The sequence below is a fragment of the Leptonychotes weddellii genome, chromosome 1 (genome assembly GCF_054177405.1).
Source record: "Leptonychotes weddellii isolate Sample4059 chromosome 1, ASM5417740v2, whole genome shotgun sequence".
In the NCBI taxonomy this organism is placed as follows: domain Eukaryota; kingdom Metazoa; phylum Chordata; class Mammalia; order Carnivora; family Phocidae; genus Leptonychotes; species Leptonychotes weddellii.
In genome coordinates, this window is record NC_138369.1 from 70325463 (window position 1) to 70347622 (window position 22160).

A 22160-nucleotide genomic window follows, 5' to 3' on the forward strand; every position below is an offset into this window, starting at 1 on the left:
GATAGCTCATTTCTTTTTACAATTAAATAATACTCCACTGTCTGGTTGTGCCACAGTTTATTCACTTACCTACTAAAGGACATCTTGTTTGCTTCAAGCATTGGTAATTATGAATAAAGCTGCTATAACATATCCATGTATAAGGTTTTGTGTGGACATAATTTTTCAACTCTTTTGACTAAATATCAAGAAGCATGATTGCTAGATATAGTAAGACTATGTTTAGTTTTGTAAGAAACCACCAACCTGTCTTCCGAAATGGCAGTATTATTTTGCATTCCCACCAGCAATGTATGAGAGTTCCTTTTGCTCCACAGCTTTGAGAACATTTGATGCTGTCCATTATATGGATTCTGGCCATTTTAATAGGTGGTTAGTAGCTAGCATCTCATTGTTGTTTTAATTTGCATTTCCCTGATGTTGTATCATGTGGAGCATCTTTTCATATGCTTATTTGCCATCTGTATATCTTTTTCGATGAGTTGTCCACTAAGGTCTTTGGCCTATTTTTAACCAACACTACAGGCTTTTAAGTCTAACCTGAATTATTAATATTTCCACAATGTCTAGACCACCAACAAAATAATAAATCAACACAGTCATACAAAAGCCTTGACTTCTAGCAGTTACCAATATCTGGTATCTGTGGTGTAGACACTACCACCATGACCATTTGCAAATATTCCTACCATAGCCAATTTCAAGCTACCAAGAAGTCATGAACACAGTGTTAGGAAGAAATTTATAGTAGCATATAAATTAACTCAAGAGCACAGATAACAGCAAAATGTAGCAAAATAATTTTGGAATTAAGTAAAGTAATTAGGATTGATTAGGTTTTTATATGTTTGGTTTTAGTTTTTGTTTCAAGACTGATGTTAATTGTTCTGGGTTTTCAAAGAGTAATCATTTAATAACCAAAATGGATCAGAAAGTCATTTTATCCCTTCTCTAGGATCCAAGCAGGACTTCACTAATCTGCCTTTATAACTCAACATTTCCCAGGGATTTTGCATGTATTTTTCAAAATCCATGTTTCTTTTTTTCTTATTTTTAATTTTCTAAAGAAAAACAGCCTTAAAATAGGCACAGATAGGAAAAAAAAAAAGTTCAGATAGAAGTTTCTGCTACTGGGTGCCTGGGTGGCTCAGTCCTTGAGCGTCTGCCTTCGGCTCAGGTCATGATCCCAGGGTCCTGGGATCGAGCCCCACATCAGGCTTCCTGCTCAGCGGGAAGCCGCTTTCTCCCTCTCCCACTCCCCCTGCTTGTGTTCCCTCTCTCTCTGTGTCTCTGTCAAATAAATAAATAAAATATTAAAAAAAAAAAGTTTCTGCTACCTGGCTTCCTGAAGGAGTACCTCTCAGATGTGATAATAGTAGCATAATAAAAGGCTCCTTTTCTTCTCCATTATTTCAGGGTTCAGGTTTCCATTTTCCCTCCCGTAACATCATTGGAAATGACATAATAGAAGTATCTGTTATATTAGACGTTTTCATAGTCACTATATTGACCCTGATGGTCCTTCACAGAACACACACTAAATGGAACCATTACGGTTATTCTCAAAATGGACTGTCAATATAATTGCCACTGTACAAAAAGTGATATGAACATTTACTGCTTCACTGCTTAGACAGCAGATCCTTTTCAAAAATGAATGTCTCAGCAATTAAAATCACAAACATAATCATAGCAACAAAGGCCGTCTTCAACTCTCATTTTTAAAAAACCATGCTAGTTTTTCTCCCCATTTAAGTAAATAAAATGGTTCCACATTTTAGATTCAGTATTGATGTGAACTGAATAATGCAATTATACAGGATCTTTAGTCACATAATTATCTTTCATATAAGCAAATCACTTTATGCCTCAGTTTACATCTCTTGAATTAAATAATTCAAGATAAACAGTTATCATAAAGAACAATTTCATGGCACTTTAAGAGCAAATCAATCAGATTTGTATAGACTAATTGGGAAAGGAACATATACACATGGAAACACAGATATATACCACACACCCCACCACTCAATGAGCTCAAGAAAAATCCCAGGTACTTTTATGTCCTTTCCTGCTTTGTTAATATATTGTGCCAAAAGAACAGCCTTACATATTTAGGCCAAATTTTAATCGAGTTAAAACTGTATAAGTGCCAGGAATTTTCAGCCTGATTTGAGTCAAAATAGCTGAATCATAAACCCTGCCCAGATTGACTCTGAAAAGAGCCCAAAAGCTCATTCCTTTGCACAGACTAGGGGCTGCAGAGCCATAATTTATTTCGTACACAAGATTAGATAGATTGCTGGACACTTAACATTTGGTGGGAAATGTACATTCTCACTAACTCAGAGACTATTGCAAGAGATAAGCCAAGGAAAGAGCATGACTAAAGGGGCAGGAGGAAGTGGAGAGTAGAAGGCAGTACATATACACCATAGGGACATTCTCAACAGTTAATTTACAGAAAAAGCCAACCAGAAAATCTTTCAGAGGACCAAGGTTATAGACACCTATCTGATCATGCCTATTGAAGTGAGAAAATCTTTAAAACTAACTCTATCCAAAGAAAGGAGAGATATACTTTAAAACTGTTCTTCTCAAACCCAGAGCTAGAAATCAATAAAGTCACCAAAATTGGATGTGTGAGCTTTCCTAAGCATCAGATTGAAGGTCAGCCCCTTCCCTGATTTGAGACCTGATAGACACAGTTGTGCCAGTTAGAATCAAAGTTTAGCTACAACCCTGATTTTTTTTTTTCCTAAAAAGTTTTAAAGACATTTAACTTAATACATAGGCAAGTTATGGGGAATCCAGAATAAGCACATTTTCAAGCTATGGAACGGCTCTCAAAGAACATTTAATTGTATAATTTCCAACTCAGGAGCCAAAAGTAAGATCAACAAAAGGAACCTAGATAACTGGCTTTCATATACCTCTAATTTTATTTCTATTTTGTAAATAACTAATATTTTCTGCTTGGATTTGTAGGGGAAAGGTTTGTATAATGTAGTTTTGCAAATCTTCACACTATTGTCTAATTCCTAGTCCAGATGATTCTAGCAAATTATAAAATTAAAGTTTTTAAGTTCCTCATTCATTATAACAGTATGAATATTAAAAACTTCTCTAAATTCTATCCCTAAGCAAAATTCTAGATCAAAAGTTTATTTTTTCACTGCAAGAATGTTCTTCAGTCATCACAGATTTCTAAGCTTCTGTGGAAATGATAAGCAGGGAGGGTGCTGTAGGATATCTCCTGTATCCTCTACTACTCCCAACCCAACTCTGTCTCTGCCCAACATATTTCTCTCCAAGAGTCTATGTAAAAGTCTTATATAACACATAGTCTTATGAATCAATTCCTACCAATCTTACTTCACCTCTTCTATTCCCATTTGGAAGAGATACTTTCCCAGATGATGGCAGCACCACCAGATCTAGTGCTTTCCAAATAACTTTGAAGAGGCAAAATACATTAGAGATAGCATATTGTAAATCAGAGTTTATGTTGAATCCTGGTGGTGACAATTATCAGCTATCCAACTTTCCATTAATGACCCATATACTCTGTGCTTTCACTTCTTCATCTGTAAAATGGGCATGATAATTACCTCACGCTCAGGATTTTTATGATGGTAAAATAACAACTATAACATTGGTATGTAGTAAAGGTTGGCAGAATATGCTACTCAAAGTGTGCCACTTGGCATTAATTTAAGAACACTTGGAAAACAGCAAATACAAGAAAAAACTTTGATCTTTCTTTTTCTTAAAAGCAAGACATGAAATTCCCCTGTGAAAGATATTCTCCCTGTACCAGACAGAAAGTGGCATTCTTATCATCAAGGACAAGAAGTTTGAGACCTATAGAATTCTAGACAAACAGACCTTATTAAATAATTATTATCCTTTTTTTAAGCTCCCCACATAGTTTAGTTACTTTTCTACAATTGCCTCTGTTGTTCAACCTACTATAAAAGTATACAGATTACATCATTTCTTTGGGTTTTCCTTCTTTATGCGGGTTCCTATGTCACATAAAACTTATATAAATTTGTATGCTTTTCTCCTGTTTATCTGTCTTATGTCAGTTAAAATTTTAGATCACCCAAGAATCACATTTGCTAGTTACCTAGCTTACTAACAACACTCAGTATGTGTGAAAGGCAAAAACAAACAAAAACATATTTGCATGTACAGCCCATTATAAAGAAAAGAATTTTAAAAATTATGTGCTAATACCTCTTTCCTCAAACTTCCCTGGGACCTATGTCACACCTACTAAATCAGTCTTTAGGTTTAATAGCTAATATATGTGAAACACTTAGAAATTGTTAGCTATTATATCAAGTTACAGGGTATGGCTCATCTGACTTCCTGAGTTTAGCCCTATACTTTGGGGCTTAATGGTTCCAATGTTGCCTGCACATGTGGACGAACTGGGCAGGGATTTGAAAAATGCAGCTGCCCAGCCCTTGCCCCAGAGATCTGAAAGGGGGCAGAATATGCCATCCCAAAATATGCCTCTTTGACATAAGAATATTTTGAACCAATTATTTTAACTGCAGACACAGGAAGAGCTCTGAAAACAAAGCAGAAGTTACTCTCTTATTTAGAAAGGGACCCTGTTCTAGGAAGAGAGAGCTATTACCAGAGATAAATTTTTCATGTGGAAAAACCATGTGTGTGGCAGGACAACCTCTGATGACCAAACATTTGTTCTTCTCACCTTACCATGAATTAATTACCTTCCCTTCCTTTGTAACTCCAGACCACTATCCCTTTCCCTAGCACAGGATGGTATATAAGCCTCAAATATCTGGCTGTCTTTTGAGTCTTATATTTGTGGGGCTCCTGTACATCTATCAGTAATTAAAATTTACAGGGGGTCTCAGCCAAAAACAATGAAAGATGGAAATGTTAAAAAATGATTAATGAAGAAAACTGTACTTAACACTTGAAAAAGTAGACAGTCTCCTTCCAGAGCACTGCAAAATGGGGCAAAAGGCAGGAAGATTTTATAGGATAAAGAATAAAGAACAAAGAAGAGAACAAACAGAAAATATCTGATTGGCTGGGTCCACACAGTCAATCCTGTTTGGGGTGAAAAGGAACAAAGAAGTGCATATAAAGGCCAGCATTGGCTTGGTATTTGGGGACTGAGTGACCAGATACACTGCTTCTGGTCAAGAGGAACATTTACAGGGACCCAAAAGTTACCTAAGTTTTGATTTGCTAACATGGCACCCAGGCAGTTGCTGCTCTTTCGTGGGCCTAGAATTTTATTTCAACAGAGAGAAAATTATTTTTCCTTTTCTACAATTCTGATGTAGTAATTTGAAAGGAAAGGCGGAAACTCTATGTAAAACAAACAACCTCAAAAGCTGATTCTGATATCTAAACAGACTTGAAAATCAGTGACTTTTTATAAGAACAAATGAGATTATAGCTTTCATGGACTCCTAGGATGTTGGAGAAAGAAAGAAAAACATAAAGATCACGGAGAGGTTTTGCTTTTACCATTTTTACTGGTAGAAACCTTCCTCAAAAATAATTCCTAAGTAGAAGCTAGATAGCTAGAAACAGCTAAAACACAGCTACTTCGGTGGATCTCATTGGAGATGGGCCACCAAACACCTCATTGGAGCTGTCAAGATTCTTAGTAAAATAATTTAGAAATCCTCAGTTTAGACATGAGAAAACCAAAACCCAGAAAGTCAGAATCACTTTTTTAAGGTTAATGGCTGATTTGCTCTTAAACCATGATTAGAACTTTTCTTTACACAATCCAGTTTAACTTTAAATTCAGGAATGTCCTAAATAGATAAAAAAATAAAAGTCAACTGAGTCAGTTATTTGTCATCATGAAGCAGAAAATAAAGATACATTGTATTTAACAAGTGTTTCTCATTTTCATTTTTTTTATTTCTCACTTTCTATACCTTTGTCTTGTCTTAAAAAATTTTTTTTCCTTCAAATTACTTTATATAACATAATTAATTTTTACATGTACTTAATTCAGAAAGTAAATATGAAAAAATGAGCATTTTCTGTGAGAAGTAAAGCTTAGAAGTCTTCATCCTCACCTATCACTCTGCAAACTTATAGTCACCATGAAATTTTGCTCCAAAATCCAACAAAGGACCTGCAGTAAATGCTGTCACATTAGAGTAATGATCAGATAAGTGTCCATAAATGATCGTGGCAGTAAGATGCACAAAGGAGCACTGCAAGGGAAAGAAGAGTAGGGCAATATGAGAAGATGGAGAGGGTTTATGAAGCAAAAGCTTTGCTAGGGGAATGAATAGGCTTCCAAGGGCCACTTTTAAAACATCTCTTCCTCACTGTAAAAGTAAATAACTTTAAAAAAAACAGGAAATATAAAATATCAAAATCAGCAGTCCCAGAAAATCAACTCTATACCCACAGATGAGAAAATATGCCCAAGCAGGACATAAATTTCAGGACAGCAATAAGTCTAGGAGCAGGGAACAGAAATGAGACCAGGTAGTATACTGAGTCAAATAAGATAATGACTAAAATGAAATTTAAGGGAGCTGTAGAAAAATCCTTAAGTCTATGAGTCCAAAATATGGTTGCCATTAAAAATGGAAGAGGGAACAAAAGCAAATACTGGAATAGGATCTGTGAACTCAAATAGAAACAAAAACGAAAACCACCAAAACAAATCAAACCAGGCATTGTCTGTTAGAGTACTTCATTTTACCTCTCTTGCACTGGCCTTGCCCAAAGTATTTGCAGTGTTTAAAGACGGAAAGTGCTATAAAGACTTGATAGACTATAAAAAGTGACTTGAGGGCTGAAGAAACAATTCTGAAGTTTCTGACTTCATTCACGTGTGTGTGTGTGTGTGTGTGCCTAATCTAACATCTAAGCTCAACGGAACATAAAGAGAATAATCATCTTTGGTGTCAGGCGTACTTGTTGGATGTGAAAATTTCTTTTCCAGGAATAAATCAAATCATAAAAAAAATCCCTATTTGAAATCATTTAGATATTCAATAGGTTGCCATTTTCCACAGGAATAATTCCAGAACCTGGTCCTTGAACTGAAGGATGCCTCTGACCTGGATTCCCAATTATATTCTATGCAGAAGAGTTTAAGTGTTTGTTATACAGATTATGAACTTAATACACAAACAAAGTAGAACTCACCATTAAAAAAATCACATTTTAAAAATTATAATGAGTAAGAAGTAGAAGTTCTACCTCAAGGTCACTAACCCCCTTCTTATAAGACCTCTTCCTTATAAAGATACAGATCTATATAAATAAGCTCATGAACTTCTTTCATGGCTTACAAAAATGGCATTATTATATATAATATATATTATCTTATATAATATAAATACATTTAATTATGTGATATATTTATAATATATCAAGGCATCAAAATATAAAACATACAATGTATTTAATATATAAAATATCAATATACAATCTTATATTTTATATGATAATTTATTAGTTTTTATATATATAAGTAAGCCATTTACTTTTCTCACTTGACAGTTGTTCCAATGTTATGCTCCTTTTCTCATCTGATTTAGCAAAGACACACTCAGTATCTAATGTCCCTCACTGCACAGCACCCACCACACTGACCCTTGTCAAGTCATAATCCAAAATTCAGCTCTGATATGCTTTGCAAGTACCTATACCATAAGCAATTTTAATATAATTTCCTATGTTTTATTACATATAACTTAATAAAACTTTAGATCCTTCTAAGCAAATTAGGCATTTTTATTATTATGCCTTCATAATACCTCCTGAATAACTCTATTATAAACTTTCTATTATATTTTTGTTGTCATCTAGTCTGTTTTCCTCTTCTGATTTTAAAGTATATGAGGCTGAGACTCCGCTATTCTCATCTCTGTATCTTTCATCAACTACCATAGAACTAGGTAGTACTAAAACTCATTAATTTGTTATAAATTAATCAATAAAATAATAAAAGGAGTCACAACCATGAGCTCTAGGGCAAGAATAGTACCCAGAACTATTATACTTTTACTATTGTTCATGGTAACTTTTCTCTGTGTGTGTGTTAATTTTTTACAGTAGATTCATTGTTTTGGCTGAATTTAACCCATGAGAATCATAGCAACCAGTTTTTCTCCAGATATTTGTTTCCTCTGAGCATAAGGGAGAGCCACCAAACTAGAAGCACTTCAATTTAGTCTGCTCTAAATTTCCCAGAATGTTCAGATAGTATAAATTCAGAGCCAAAACCAGCATGAGAATAAATCATATTTAAACATTCTATAGAAGAATATTTTTATTATTAGCTGTTTTTCCATTCAGAACTGTGGAAAGATTGAGATTTCTTTGTGGACTTTGCTGGCACATAATTTTTTTTCCAACCCATATTTCACAGAAGCTCTCAAACCTTCAACAGTTCCACCTAGATGTGCAGATCTCAGAGTCTAGTGGCCAGCTCAGCACATTCCCAAAGCCTACTCTTCCAATTCCCTCATGTTTAAGAATTTTGAAAACACTAGGTTCCTAATATCCCAGAGCAGACCCGGCATCCATATTTACTTCCTGGCTTTGATTCATTTCTCTTTTTTTTATGTATGACTTGAGGAAGCTTAAAAAAAATTCTGGGCATTTTTCATTTACTCTCCCAATTTCCTTACTATTATGGGTTTATAACTTCTAAAACTTTATATTTAATTTTAATTATAATTAACTACAATTATAAATTTGGTTAAATTTGGGACAAGTTTGCACTTAAGCATGATTGTTTAATCTGCCACACTTACTCTAGAAGTCATGTTATAAATATTTCATTCAATAAAACCCCCTCCTGATGATGACTACCATTCACTGAGCCTCTATTACTGTTGTGATTTATATACATGATTTAAACAACAACTCTATGGAGTAGATATTATTTTTCTGTGGTAACCATTGGTGGATTTCAAAAATATTCAAGTTTTCCTCTTTTAAAGGCCATGGTGGGACTTCACCATCCCACTTCCTTTGAATTTTTTCACGAGAAGGTAATTTGTTTGGCCAATGAAATGTGACTGACAGTGACCATGTGTCATTTCTGGGTAGAAAGTGAGATCTAACAAATAATATGCATGAAATTTTCCTTTTTCCATGGTTCTATGGAAGCAGCTCTCATACTAGAAGTTCCAAGACCATGGGTCCTCAAGTGACTACAACATGCAGAGCCCCATCAACTCAGATTGAAAGATATAAACAAAAAATAAAAATTTTTGCATCAAGCCCCACTGAGGTTTGGGACTTGTCTGTTACAGCAACATAATCTGGACTATCAAGAAAAACAAAATGTCCATTAATATGACAGAAAAAAAATATTGCCTGTATAACATGGCTAGTGACTGATGGGACTATAATTCAAACCCAAGTTTATTTTATCAAGGCCTCCTGTCATTTTTACTTATGTTGCAAGCTGAAGAGTTTTTCACCTCCTGAATGTCTGAAGTCAACTGATATATTTGGAGTAAAAAAGATACATAGCATCAGCACCCAGAATTCTGTAGATATTTATTTCCAATGAGCATTTATACTACAGTATATTTTATTTTTGAAGCAGTTAAATGGAGAACATACGTTAATTGCTATCATTTATTTCTCCTCTGAATTATAATGACAGAGCAGAATTTCTCTGGTAGAAATTCTTCATCAGTACCATGATACCTAGCCAAAGAAAAGTGTTTCAGTAACTTAACACAAGCATCATACTGACTAATTCAGGAAAGGCTTTGGATCATTAAATAGACTTAAAAATTGGGGTCCCCATCCTCCAGAGTAACCTGATGAAGTAGAAGGATCCTGAGCTCACCCTGTCACAAAAACACACCCATATAACATCTCTGTCTATGTGACTAACTCTGAAAACAACCTAAAGCCTGACAGGCCAGACATTCTACAGTTAATCATAGAGAGGCCACACTGAAAAGGGTAAGAGGAGCAGAGACGTGATTAGGAACTAAACACCCTATATGACTAACCACAAATGGGAGGGACATCTCAACCATGGAGAAGTGAGGACCAGACCCCACACTAGGCACCTCCAGAACTGGGGACCCACAGTGGGGATGAGCCCCCATAACATCTGGCTTTGAAAACCAGTGGGGATTAACTCTGAGAGCTACATAAATCAGTAGGCTTTAGTCCAGGATAGCCTGAGGGCAACAGGAAACTAAGTCCCTGCCCTTAAATACCCAGAATATTAAATAACTTGGCTTGAGAAACAGTTTGAAAAACTCATGGGATATACATGAAGATTTACTGACTAATCTTAGAATGTGTGCCAGAAAGGCAGAGATGTACAGAAGATTCTTTGGGAACAAAAGTGTTGTGGGCATTATTTCTCTTCCCCCCCACAATGTAGATAGTTGGATGCTTGTGGGAGCCACTTCTAGCATTCTCCACCCACCTTGCTAGCACCATGGCCAACCCTGCTGACCCCCTGTGAATCCACCCAAACCAACCTGCTTGACTCTGCAAGTGTCCCTCCAAAGTAGCTCCTGTTGGCAGAAAGCCCCGGCCAGGACCAGAACCATTGCAAAGTGATTGCTGCCCTAGGGAGGAGGGGAAGATAACCCCACACACCAGTGCACTCCCAGTTCAGTAGCCCAGCCTCTTAGCTGGCTGTGCAGGGAGGAAGCCCTGCCTTTTGGTGTGCCTGCACTTGTGGCAAAGAGGTTAACTGCAGACAGCTAGACTGAGTGCTGTCCCACCAAATAATGTGGCTGTGGTGGCCACAGAGAGGTCTCTCAACAGCATGGAGAGCAACCTTGCCCATGTGCCATAGGGGTCATTATAGCCAACTGGGCTAAAGGCAATCAGAGCTCAGCCACAATAAGCAGACATATACAGCCTACACAGGGGACATCTCTGGAGCACCCTTTTCTCAAGACCAGGGAGATTCCACTATAGAATACCATAGAACCTCTTCTACATAAGGCCACTACTTTTAAAACCAAGAGATGTAGCTGACTGACCTAATACATAGAAAAAAACCCAGACAGTTACAACAACAACAACAAAAAATGAAGAGACAGAGGAATACACCACAAATGAAAGAATAAGACAAAAATCACAGTAAACAAGCTAAATGAAACATAGATAAGCAATACACCTGATAAAGAATTCAATGTAATGGTCATAAAGATACTCATTGGACTTGCAAAAAGGAGTGGATAAACTCAGTGAGAACTTCAACAAAAGGATAGAAAATATTAAAAAGAACCAGAGTTGAAGAATTTAATAACTAACTTAAAAAATACACTAAGTGGAATCAACAGCAGATTAGGGGATGTAGAAGAATGGATCGGTGATCTGGAAGACAGGGTAATGAAAAGCAACCAAACAGAAGAGCATAAAGAAAAAAGAATAATAATAAATGAGAATTGTTAAGGGAAATCTATGATATCATCAAGTGTAATAACATTCTCAATATAGGGATTCCAGAAGGAGAAGACAGAGAAAGTGGACAGAAATCTTATTTGAAAAAAAAAAAAAAAAGCTGAAAACTTCCTTAATCTGGGGAAGAAAACAGACATTCAGGTTCAGGAAGCACAGAGAGCCCCTAACAAGATAAACTAAAGGAGGTCCACATGAAGACATATCATCATTAAAATGGGGGGGAAAAAAGGTAATGATAGAGTATTTTAAGAGCAGCAAGAGGAAAACAGTTGCATACAAGGGAAACACACCATAAGGCTATCAGCTGATTTTTCAGCATAAACTGCAGGCCAGAAGGGAGTTGTATGAAATATTCAAAATGTTGAAAGAAAACAAGCAAACAAACCAAAACTTCCAACCAAGAATACTCTACAAGGCAAGGTTATGATTCAGAGCAGAAGATATAAACATTTTCACAAACAAAAGTTAAAGAACTTCATAACCACTAAACCAGCTTTACAAGAAATGTTAAAAGGAATCCCTTAAGTGGAAAGAAAAAGCCATAATCAGGAGTAAGAAATCCTGAAAGGTAAAATTTTCACAGGAAAAAGCAAACATGTAGCAAAGGTAGTGGATTAATCACTTATAACGCCAGTATAGAGATTAAAACACAAAAGTGGTAAAATCAATTATATCTCCAAAAATTAGTCAAGGGGTACACAAAATAAAAAGATGTAAAGTATTCCATCATATATATAAAATGTTGAGGGGGGAGTAAAAATTTAGTGCTTTTGGAATGTGTTCAAAGTTAAGTGACCATCAATTTAATATAGACTGTTACATACACAAGATGTTGTCTATAAACCTAATAGTAACCACAAATAAAAACCTATACCATGTGCACAAAAAATGAAGAGAAAGAAATCCACATAACACTAAAGTAAACCATCAAACTACAAGAAAATAGACCAAGAGAAGAAGAAAGGAAAACAGAAGAATTAAAAAGCAAACAAACAAAAAAAAAGCAGAAAACAACAAACTGGTAACAAACATATACCTATCAATAATTACATTAATTGTAAATGGACTAAATGCTTTAATCAAAAGACACAGGGTGATTGAATGGATTAAAAAAACAAGACCCATCTATATGCTGCCTATAAGAGATTCACTTCAGACCAAAAGATACATATACATTTCACAGACTGAAAGAGAAATGTTGAAAAACCATATGTCATGCAAATGGAGAAAAATACAAAAGCCAGGGTAGCAATACTTATATCAGACAAAATAGACTTAGAACAAACTGTAGCAAAAAACAAAGAAAGGCACTACATAATGGTAAAAGAATCAATTCAATGGGTCAATGAAGAAATCAAAGAGGAAATTAAAAAAATACCTTAAGGCAGATGAAAAAGGAAAAAAAAACTTTACAAAATCTTTGAGATGCAGCAAAAGCAATTCTAAGAGGGAAGTTTATAGTTATATAGCCCTACCACAAGAAATAAGAAAAATTTCAAATAACCTAACTTCACTCCTAAAGGAGCTAGACAGGAACAACCAAGTCCAAAGCTAGTAGAAGGAAAGAAATGATAAAGATTAGATTTGAAATAAATGAAATTGAGACTAAAAAAAAAAAAAAGGAAAAGATCAATGAAACCAAGGGCTGGTTCCTTAAAAAAGATAAAATTAATAAATCTTTAGCCAGTCTCATTAAGAAAAAAAGAGAGAGGACTCAAATAAATAAAATCAGCAATGAAGGAGAAGAACTGATGACTGACACCACAGAAATATAAAGATTATAAGAGAAAATTATGATAAAATATATGCCAAAAAAATGGACAACCTAGAAAAAAAATGGATAAATTCCTAGAAACATATAATCATCCAAAATTTAATCAAAAAGAAATAGAAAATTTGCACAGACCACTTACTAGTAACAAAATTGAACTGGTAACCAAAAACCTCCCAATAAACCAAAGTCAAGCCTTCACAGGTAAATTGTATTAAATATTATAAAAAGAGTAACTATTTTCCTCAAACTATTTTTCTCAAACTATTCCAAAAAGTAGAAGAGGAAGGAAAACTTCCAAAGTCATTCTACCAGGCTGGCATTATCCTAATAACAAAACCAGACACCACCACAAAAAACAAGAAATCTACAAATCAATATATAAGATGAATATAAATGCAAAAATCCTCAACAAAAATATTAGCAAACCAAATCCAACAATACATTTAGAGAAATCATTCATGATGGGGCACCTGGCTGGCTCAGTGGGTAAAGCATGTGACTCTTGTTCTCAGGGTCATGAGTTCAAGCCCCACATTGGGTGTGGAACTTACTTTTAAAAAATAAAATCATTCATCATGATCAAGTGGGATTTATTCCCAGGATACAAGGGTGGTTCAATATTCACAAATCAATCAATATGATACATCACATTAATAAGAGAAAGAATAAAAACCACATGATCCTTTCAATAGATACAGAGAAAGCATTTAACAAAATATAACATCCATTCATAATAAAAACCCTCAATAAAGTAGGTTTGAGGGAACACAACTCAGCATAATAAAGTCCTTAAATGAAAAATTCACAGGAAACATCATACTCAATGGGGAAAAACTGATTATTTTTCCTCCGGGTGAGGAACAAGACAAGGATGTCCACTCTCACCACTTTTACTCAACATAGTACTGGAAGTCCTAGCCACAGCAATAAGACAACAAAAAGAAATAGAAGTCAACCAAATTGACTAGGAAGAAGTAAAACTATCACTATTTGCAGATGACATGATACTATATGGAAAATCCTAGGGGTGTCTGGGTGGCTCAGTCAGTTAGGTGTCTGCCTTCCGCTCAGGTCATGATCCCAGGGTCCTGGGATCGAGCCCGTGTCAGGCTCCCTGCTCAGTGAGGAGCCTGCTTCTCCATCTGCCTGCCACTCTCCATGCTTGTGCTTGCTCTCTCTCTCTCCCTCTCTTTCTCTGTCAAATAAGTAAATAAAAATCCTCAAAAAGAAAAAAAAAAAGAAAAGAAAATAATCCCATTTAAAATTGCACCAAAAATAATAAAATACCTAGGAATAAACTTAACCAAAAAGGTCAAAGAACTGTACTCTAAAAACTATAAAACTGATGAAAGAAATTGAAGATGATGCAAAGAAATGGAAAGACATTCCATGTTCATGGATTGGAAGAATAAATATTGTTAAAATGTCTATGCTACCCAAAGCAATCTACAGATTTAATACAATCCTTACAAAAATACCAACAGAGCTTCACAGAAGTAGAACACACAATCCTAAAATTTGTATGGAACAACAAAAGACCCCAAAGAGCCAAAGCAATCTTGAAAAAGAAAAACAAAACTGGAAGTATCACAATTCCAGACCAAGTTAAATTACAAAGCCGTGGTAATCGAAAGAATATGGTACTAGCATAGAAACAGACATATCGATCAATGAAACAGAATAGAAAGTTCAGAAATAAAGCCATAATTATATGGTCAATTAATCTTTGACAAAGGAAGCAAGTATGTACAGTGGGAAAAAGTCTCTTCAACAAATGCTCTTGGGAAAACTGGAAAGCAATGTGCAAAAGAATGAAACTGGACCACTTTCTTATACTATACACAAAAATAAACTCAAAATGGATTAAGGACCTAAATGTGAGAGCTGAAACCATGAAAATCCTTATTCAGAGCACAGTAAGTATTTCTCTCATATTGGCTGTAGCAACATCTTTCTACATACATCTCCTGAGGCAAGGGAAACAAAAGCAAAAATAAACTATTGGGACTACATCAAAATAAAATGCATCTGCACAACAACAGAAAGAACCAACAAAACTAAAAGACAACCTACTGAATGGGAGAAGGTATTTGCAAATGACTTATCTGATAAATGGTTAGTATCCAAAATATATAAAGATTTTATAGAACACCAAAAAAATCCCAAATAATCCAATTAACAAATGGACAAAAGACATGAACAGACATTTCTCCAAGAAGATATATAGATGGCATACAGACACATGAAAATATGCTCAACATCACTTATCATCAGGGAAATTAAAATCAAAACCACAAGGAGATGTCACCTCACACCTGTCAGAATGGTTAAAATCAACAACACAAGAAACAACAGATGTTGGTGGGGATGTGGAGAAAAGGGAACTCTTTTGCACTGTTGGTAGGAATGCAAACTGAGGCAGCCACTCTGGAAAACAGTATGGAGGTTCCTCAAAAAGGTAAAAATAGAACTACACTTTGATCCAGGAATTGCACTACTAGGTATTTACCCCCCAAATACAAAAACACTAATTCAAAGGGATACATGCACCCATATGCTTGTTGCAGCATTATTTACAATAGACAAACTATGTAAGCAGTCCAAGTATCCATCAATAGATGAATGGATAAAGAAGATGTGGTATATATGTGTATATGTATATATGTGTGTGTCTGTGTGTATGTATATATGTAATGGAATATTATTCAGCCATAAAAAAGAATGAAATCTTGCCCTTTGCAAGAACATGGCTGGGTCTAGAAAATATAATGCTATGTGAAATAAGCCTACCAGAGAAAGACAAATGCATACGATTTCACTCATATGTGGAATTTAAAAAACAAAAGAACAAAGGGAAACAAAAGAGAGACTAACCAAAAAACAGACTCTTAACTATAGAGAACAGATAGGTATCAGAGGGGAGGTGTGGGTGGGGTAGTGAAATAGCTGAAGGGAATTAAGACTATATTATCTTGACAAGCACTGAGTACTATATGGAAATGTTGAATTACTATATTGTAAAACTTGAAACTAATATAACACTGTATGTTAACTACACTGGAATTAAAATTTGAAAAAGTCATGGAGATGTATAGCATGGGGAATATAGTCAATAATATTGTAATAACGGTGACAGATGGTGACTATACTTAAGTGGGGAGCACTGAATAATGGACAGAATTGTCTAAAAAGATGTTGTACACGTGAAACTAATACAACATTTTACATCAATTATACTCCAATAAAAAATGCATACTCTAAAAAAATAAAAGTCCTGTTCTATCACATAAGCAAAATAACTTCCATGACTGAATTAAATATTCCTCTATTTGTTCTTTGATGCTGTTGCTCATGAACACAGCTCTGCTTATCACCATGAACTATGTGTATTCACTATCCATAGCATTATGATAGAGGCTGGCCCTGTCCTCAGATAGATTTAAATCTAAGTATAGCAATAAGACAGTCATTGGGCCCTCATCTGCCTTTTCCCAGATTTCAACCTTACAGTCAGACTGAGGTGCAGTTCTCATTGGAATTCTGGGCCATCTCATGGCAAGCCATATTTCTTTTTCACTCCAATCTCAACTGCCTACAAGACCATCTGTTTCTATGACAGAGTCCAAGTCAGCTTTATAGACATATTTTAAAAATCTGCTTATACCTGTGTGAAAGACCTATCCTGTATTTTCATCTCTACTAGGCTTCACGAATTTCCAGTTTTACAGCCTTTTCTCATGAAGACATTTTAATGCAATCCTACATAAAGTCACAATACTCGTATTTTCACTAAGGAAAAAACTCAGAATAGTTATTTTCTTCCCGGTTTTCACAAAATGTAATAGAAATACAAAGTTGAGCTGCAGATATTTCTCGAAGGGCCTCTCCTTGACTTCCTTCAAGACCTAAGCAGCTCTATTTTTACAGAAGTTTTAAAATCACAGAAATTTTAACCAAGATACTTGTTTCCAAGATCATATCTGGCAGAAGAAAGTCTCCATCTGGATTTTATTCCCCGTTCTTCCAGATTCCAGCTTTACTCAGAATTTCTAATTCCTGCTTTCAACAGGTCTCCCCTTCTTCCTACCCTTGCAGTGCCTTCCGTTTGTATTAGAATGTGTACATCTGGGAGGACGATCATGACAGTCTTCTCTTTTCCACATGCCTCCTGAGTGGCTCCAGTTGATTCCATGTGAGTATCCAAAACAAGAGGATCTCTGGCCCAGAGACACTGCAGACCTCCACTCCAGGGCTGTTTTCAAGCTTGTAGTCTTTCAGTGCCAGCCCAAAGGGACCTTGCTTCTCACTGTCAGCACTGCTGTCCACTCCAGGGTGTTACCCCTCCCTTGCAAGGTTTTGTATGGTTTCTTGTGTTGTAGGAATTAACCACTTCTCATGGGGTCAAATTAGTAAATCTATTTACCGTAACACTGAAATGCTTCTCTCCCACACCCCTTTGTAGTCCTGGAATAAGACAAACTGCCATTGGATTTTTCTTAGCTTGAGAGGGCAGATTGGGTACATAATCTGTGGAACCCAATGCAAGATAAAAATATGGGATCTCATGTTAAAAATAAATTCAAGACAGCGGACAGTAAGCCATTACATTAAGCATGGGTCTCTATTGACTGCAGAGGTTGTGTGTTCATGAAGCTGGCCCTGTTGAGAGCAATACTACTTTGGCAAGGTCCCCTTATCAAAAATAGCATTTCAGGTTATCAGTTACATTCTTGAGGATATTCTTGAGTCCTAATATGATAATTTTGACTCAGAACCTTCAAATGGGCAAACGCAGTGGAGTTCTCTTTGCAAATAAGATACTTGGTAACCCACAATTACTCTCCCAGAATCCCCAAGGAAGTTTGAAAGTTTGGACCCAGCTTGAATACCAGCCATACAAATGTTTCCCATAGTAGAGTATGACTCAGGTTCAATTCCATATTGAACTCTAAAGCAAGTATTGTGTCTGCTGGACCTCACTGTGTGAACATAAAAAATAATGCCTAAAATCAAGGTCCCTCTGAACACTACCTCATGCCTACTGACATCCTGTGGGCTCACAAATCCTAAGAGAAAGTGGGACAATTACATTTGTTCAAAGTACTCTCTAGTTCTGTCAAATAACAGCAGTGATGCTTGAGAGAATATTTTCTCCTTTCTTGGCAGGTAACAGGTCTTCCAATGTGACCGAGAAAAGAGAAAACTGTTCAGGCACAATAAAACGGCTGATTGCCGATTAGCATTTTTCACGGAAGTACAAAATTCTTGTCTACGTATACCATTTAGGTAAATAGAAAAAAGGTGACAGAGAATAACCATGATCCCTTTTAGAAAAATTATCAGAACAAAAATGTCTGGTGTAAAGCTGGATGCCCACATGAGCTGTCCAATTCTCCACACCTTCTGTCTCATTATTCTACATAAAAGATGGCCCCTCTCCTTTCCTAAATGCCATAGAGCTTATTCTGTGTCTAAGTCATTTTGTGCTGATGGGTTGATGTATTTCTAAGCAACATTTTTTTCCAGATACATATCAACTCTTAGAGTTGTACAGGTGGGAGAGAGATGGTAAATCACCTTCTACAAGCAGTCACCTTCTACAACGTGTTTTTAGTAAATGTGAGATTGTGCATACAAGATATATCACATAGCAGCAGCCCTGACACTGATAAGAATAGAAGGGCTTCATTCTCCCACCTCTTCACATGTGAAAACTATCTGATGACAGAGTAACTTACACTCCTTTCCTTATGGTTTATTTTGCCCCCTGGGTTTTAAAATTCTAAACACAAAGGAAAGAAATCTAATACTTCCTTGATCCTTAGGCTGTCTGTCATCTTAGTTATGGGTCTCCTCCCTGTTTCTCCACCAGCCATGTTCTACATGGGAATAATAAACAAAGATTAACAGATAATAATAGGTAACAACTGACATGTGTTGGTTTAGCTCAGAAATAAGTTTTTAAGAGAAGGAGACATTAGGAAAAAAAATACCTGCCAAATTTCCAATATAAGAATTTTTAAACTGGTGCCAATTTTTTAAGAGTTCTTTTCATACCTTTTCATATTTTGAATTAAGACCATCATATAAAGGCTAGACTCGTGTGTTTCCACTGGTAAACATGGGTTTATTCTATATCTTTTTTTTTCATTTTTATTTTTACTGTAAAATATTTTCAAATATTCATTCATTTTTTAGCATCTTTTAGATACAAAAATGAACTTGACAGCCCTTCTACCATCAAGGACTTAAAGCCTAGTGAGAAGATAGACAAAAAAAAAAAAAAAATCAATGGTTAATACACAAAATGTTAAGTATTATGATTAAGGTGGGAATTAAAAATATCTATTTATGGCCCTAACCCCAAACTGTAAATAAGTAACCACAACCAGTGTTAATTCCACCCATCAGTGGCAGCCTCTTTTCAAAAGCCATGCAAAGGGAAGTTTCCTAAATTATTACTTCTGAAAGCGAGCCAATTCCTAAGCAGCACACTTCTAGCCCTCCCTATCTATGTTGACTTCTTGCTTTGTTCATAAAGTCTGTGTCCTGATGGAGGAGTTCTTCCTTTTTAGCTAGTAGTAAATTCCTTTCCTTTGTTTCAGGTAAGGGGGGCGGTGAGGGGAGGTGCTTCTCAATAAGGATATGCCAAGTTATGAGAATACTCTGGAAATCGGAGCACTAAGATGTGACTTCCAACTCCACATAGAAGTTGGAGAGAGGTTAGTTAGGCAGAAGGGAAGCAAGTGGTCAAATCATTCTTCAAAGACAGGAAAATTTTAGGAGAAGGATGGGCATAAAAATTAACTAATTCAATAAGCTGTCAATGGGTTTCTCAGGCAGAAGGAACAGATGAGTAGAATTAGGAAGATATTTGACTTTCTAGTACATTTAAGGAACACCTAATGCTCACTGGTTCAAAAGACTGCAGGTGGATATGTAATTGGAGATAACATAGGTAATCTGTGCAGGTGCATATTTCTGCATGGTACATTGGTATGATGAGAAGTCAGTCAAAGATTTAACCTGTGGAGTAGTAAAAATTAGTCTGACATTTAGAAAAAGTAATCCTATAAAGAGACTAAAGTGCACAGACTTTAGTTGAGCAGGGACTTGTTATTGCTGTAATGAATTTTGGATATCCTTTAGGAAAACCTCTTTATTTTGAAGATAATGAAAATAAAGACCAATGGATTATTTTTAAGTGACCTGTCCAAAGTCACAGAACTAGGACTGGAACTCTAAACAGCTTTCTCCAATTCCTGTTTAAAAATCTAAACAAGCTATGTAGTCATACTCTTTTTCATATGACTATATCCCACCCCAATCCACCACCCAGGAAAGAATCTCTAGGTACAAGATAGGAAGTGTTCATCTCTGCATCTGGGATGCATTGTTATTTATGTTTCTTGACTGGGACAGATACAGAGCTGGGCTAGAACAGCAAGTGTCTGGATGGTAAGTGATGTGCCAGTAATAAAATATTTGGAAACTTGGCTGAATACCATATTGCTGGAGGAGACTGAACTTTCAACATATGCCTAAAATGTCTTTCCCTGCATTTGAAGGAAACTTAGCATTAAATCCAATGTATTCATTTTATAGGCTAAAACCAAGAAAGGTTAAGATATTGGCCCAAGGTCACCCAGCCAAAAAGTAGAGGAAGAGAAATTGAAATTGAGGCTTATCAACTTGCAATTCAGGCTTATTATTGCAAGCTGCCAGAAAGTTTGACCTGCAAACAAATTGAAAGATAATTTTCTTAGCTGAGGCTCTGTTGATTGTTTTCTCGTCCTAATTCTACTTTTAAAACATATCTCATTTCCTTTATGTTTGCTTTTAATTTAAGGATACTTTAGAAACAATGAAACACATATGTGTTGTAACAATTGCACATACTTATATAATCACATTTAAAACTAGACATGGAACATTTTTGTCACCCCAGGAAATTTCCTGTGCCTCTTTCAAGTCAGTCCTATTCTCTAGGCAACCACTTTCTAATTTCTGTGATTATAAGTTAATTTTGTTTACTATTGAACTTCTATAAATAGAATAGTGGTATGTGCTTTTTAGTGTCTGGCTTCTTCTGCTTAATATTTTTGAAATTCATCCATATTGTTGAATGTATCAGTAAATTTTTTTATTGCTAAGTAGTATCCATTTGTATGACACTCCACAATTTATCCATTCAATTATTAATGGACATTGAATTATTTCCAATTTTGTTCTTTTTGTGAATAAAGCTGCTGTGAACATTCTTATACAAGTCTTTTAGTGGATGTATGTCTTCAGTATTTTTGTAAATATCTAGAAGGGAAATTGTTGTATTATAAAATTGATGAATCCTTAATTATATGAAAAGTTGCTAAGAGTTTTCCAAAACAGACATACAATTTTAGACTCACGTTAGCAATGAACGAAAGTTTCAGCCTCACCACAGTGTTGCTAATATTGATATTGATCATTTTAATTCTAGCCATTTCAGTCTGTGTGCAGTTGTATCTTATTTCGGGTTTATTTTTGCATTTCACTAGTGACCAGTGATATTACATACTCATTGGCCACTCATATACCTTCTTTTGTTAAATGTCTCTAAAAGTCTTTTTTTTTTTTTTTTTAGATTTTATTTATTTATTTGAGAGAGAGAGAGCACAAGCAGGGGGTGGGGGGGAGGGGCAGAGGAAGGGGGAGAAGCAGACTCCCCACTGAGCAGGGAGCCCAATTCTGGGCTTGATCCCAGGACCCAGAGATCATTACCTGAGCAGAAGGCAGATGCTTAACTGACTGAGCCACCCATAAAAGTCTTTTGCTCATTTTCATATGGAGTTGTTCTTTTTTTTTTTCCCCCTTAATTTGTAGGTAGAAGTGTCGTAAATATTCTGGATATAAGTCCTTTGCTAGAACTATTTATTGTGAAAATTTTCTCCTAGGTTTCTCCTAGGTTGCTTGT

The 22160-nt window shown here is 35.6% G+C and overlaps 1 long non-coding RNA gene across 1 annotated transcript in view; it reads right to left on the minus strand.

Annotated features, from left to right (window-relative positions):
* The window catches only part of LOC115939774 (uncharacterized), a 262165-nt gene that overhangs the window by 139870 nt on the left and 100135 nt on the right, over positions 1 to 22160 (minus strand). The gene's annotated exons all lie outside the window — the stretch shown is intronic.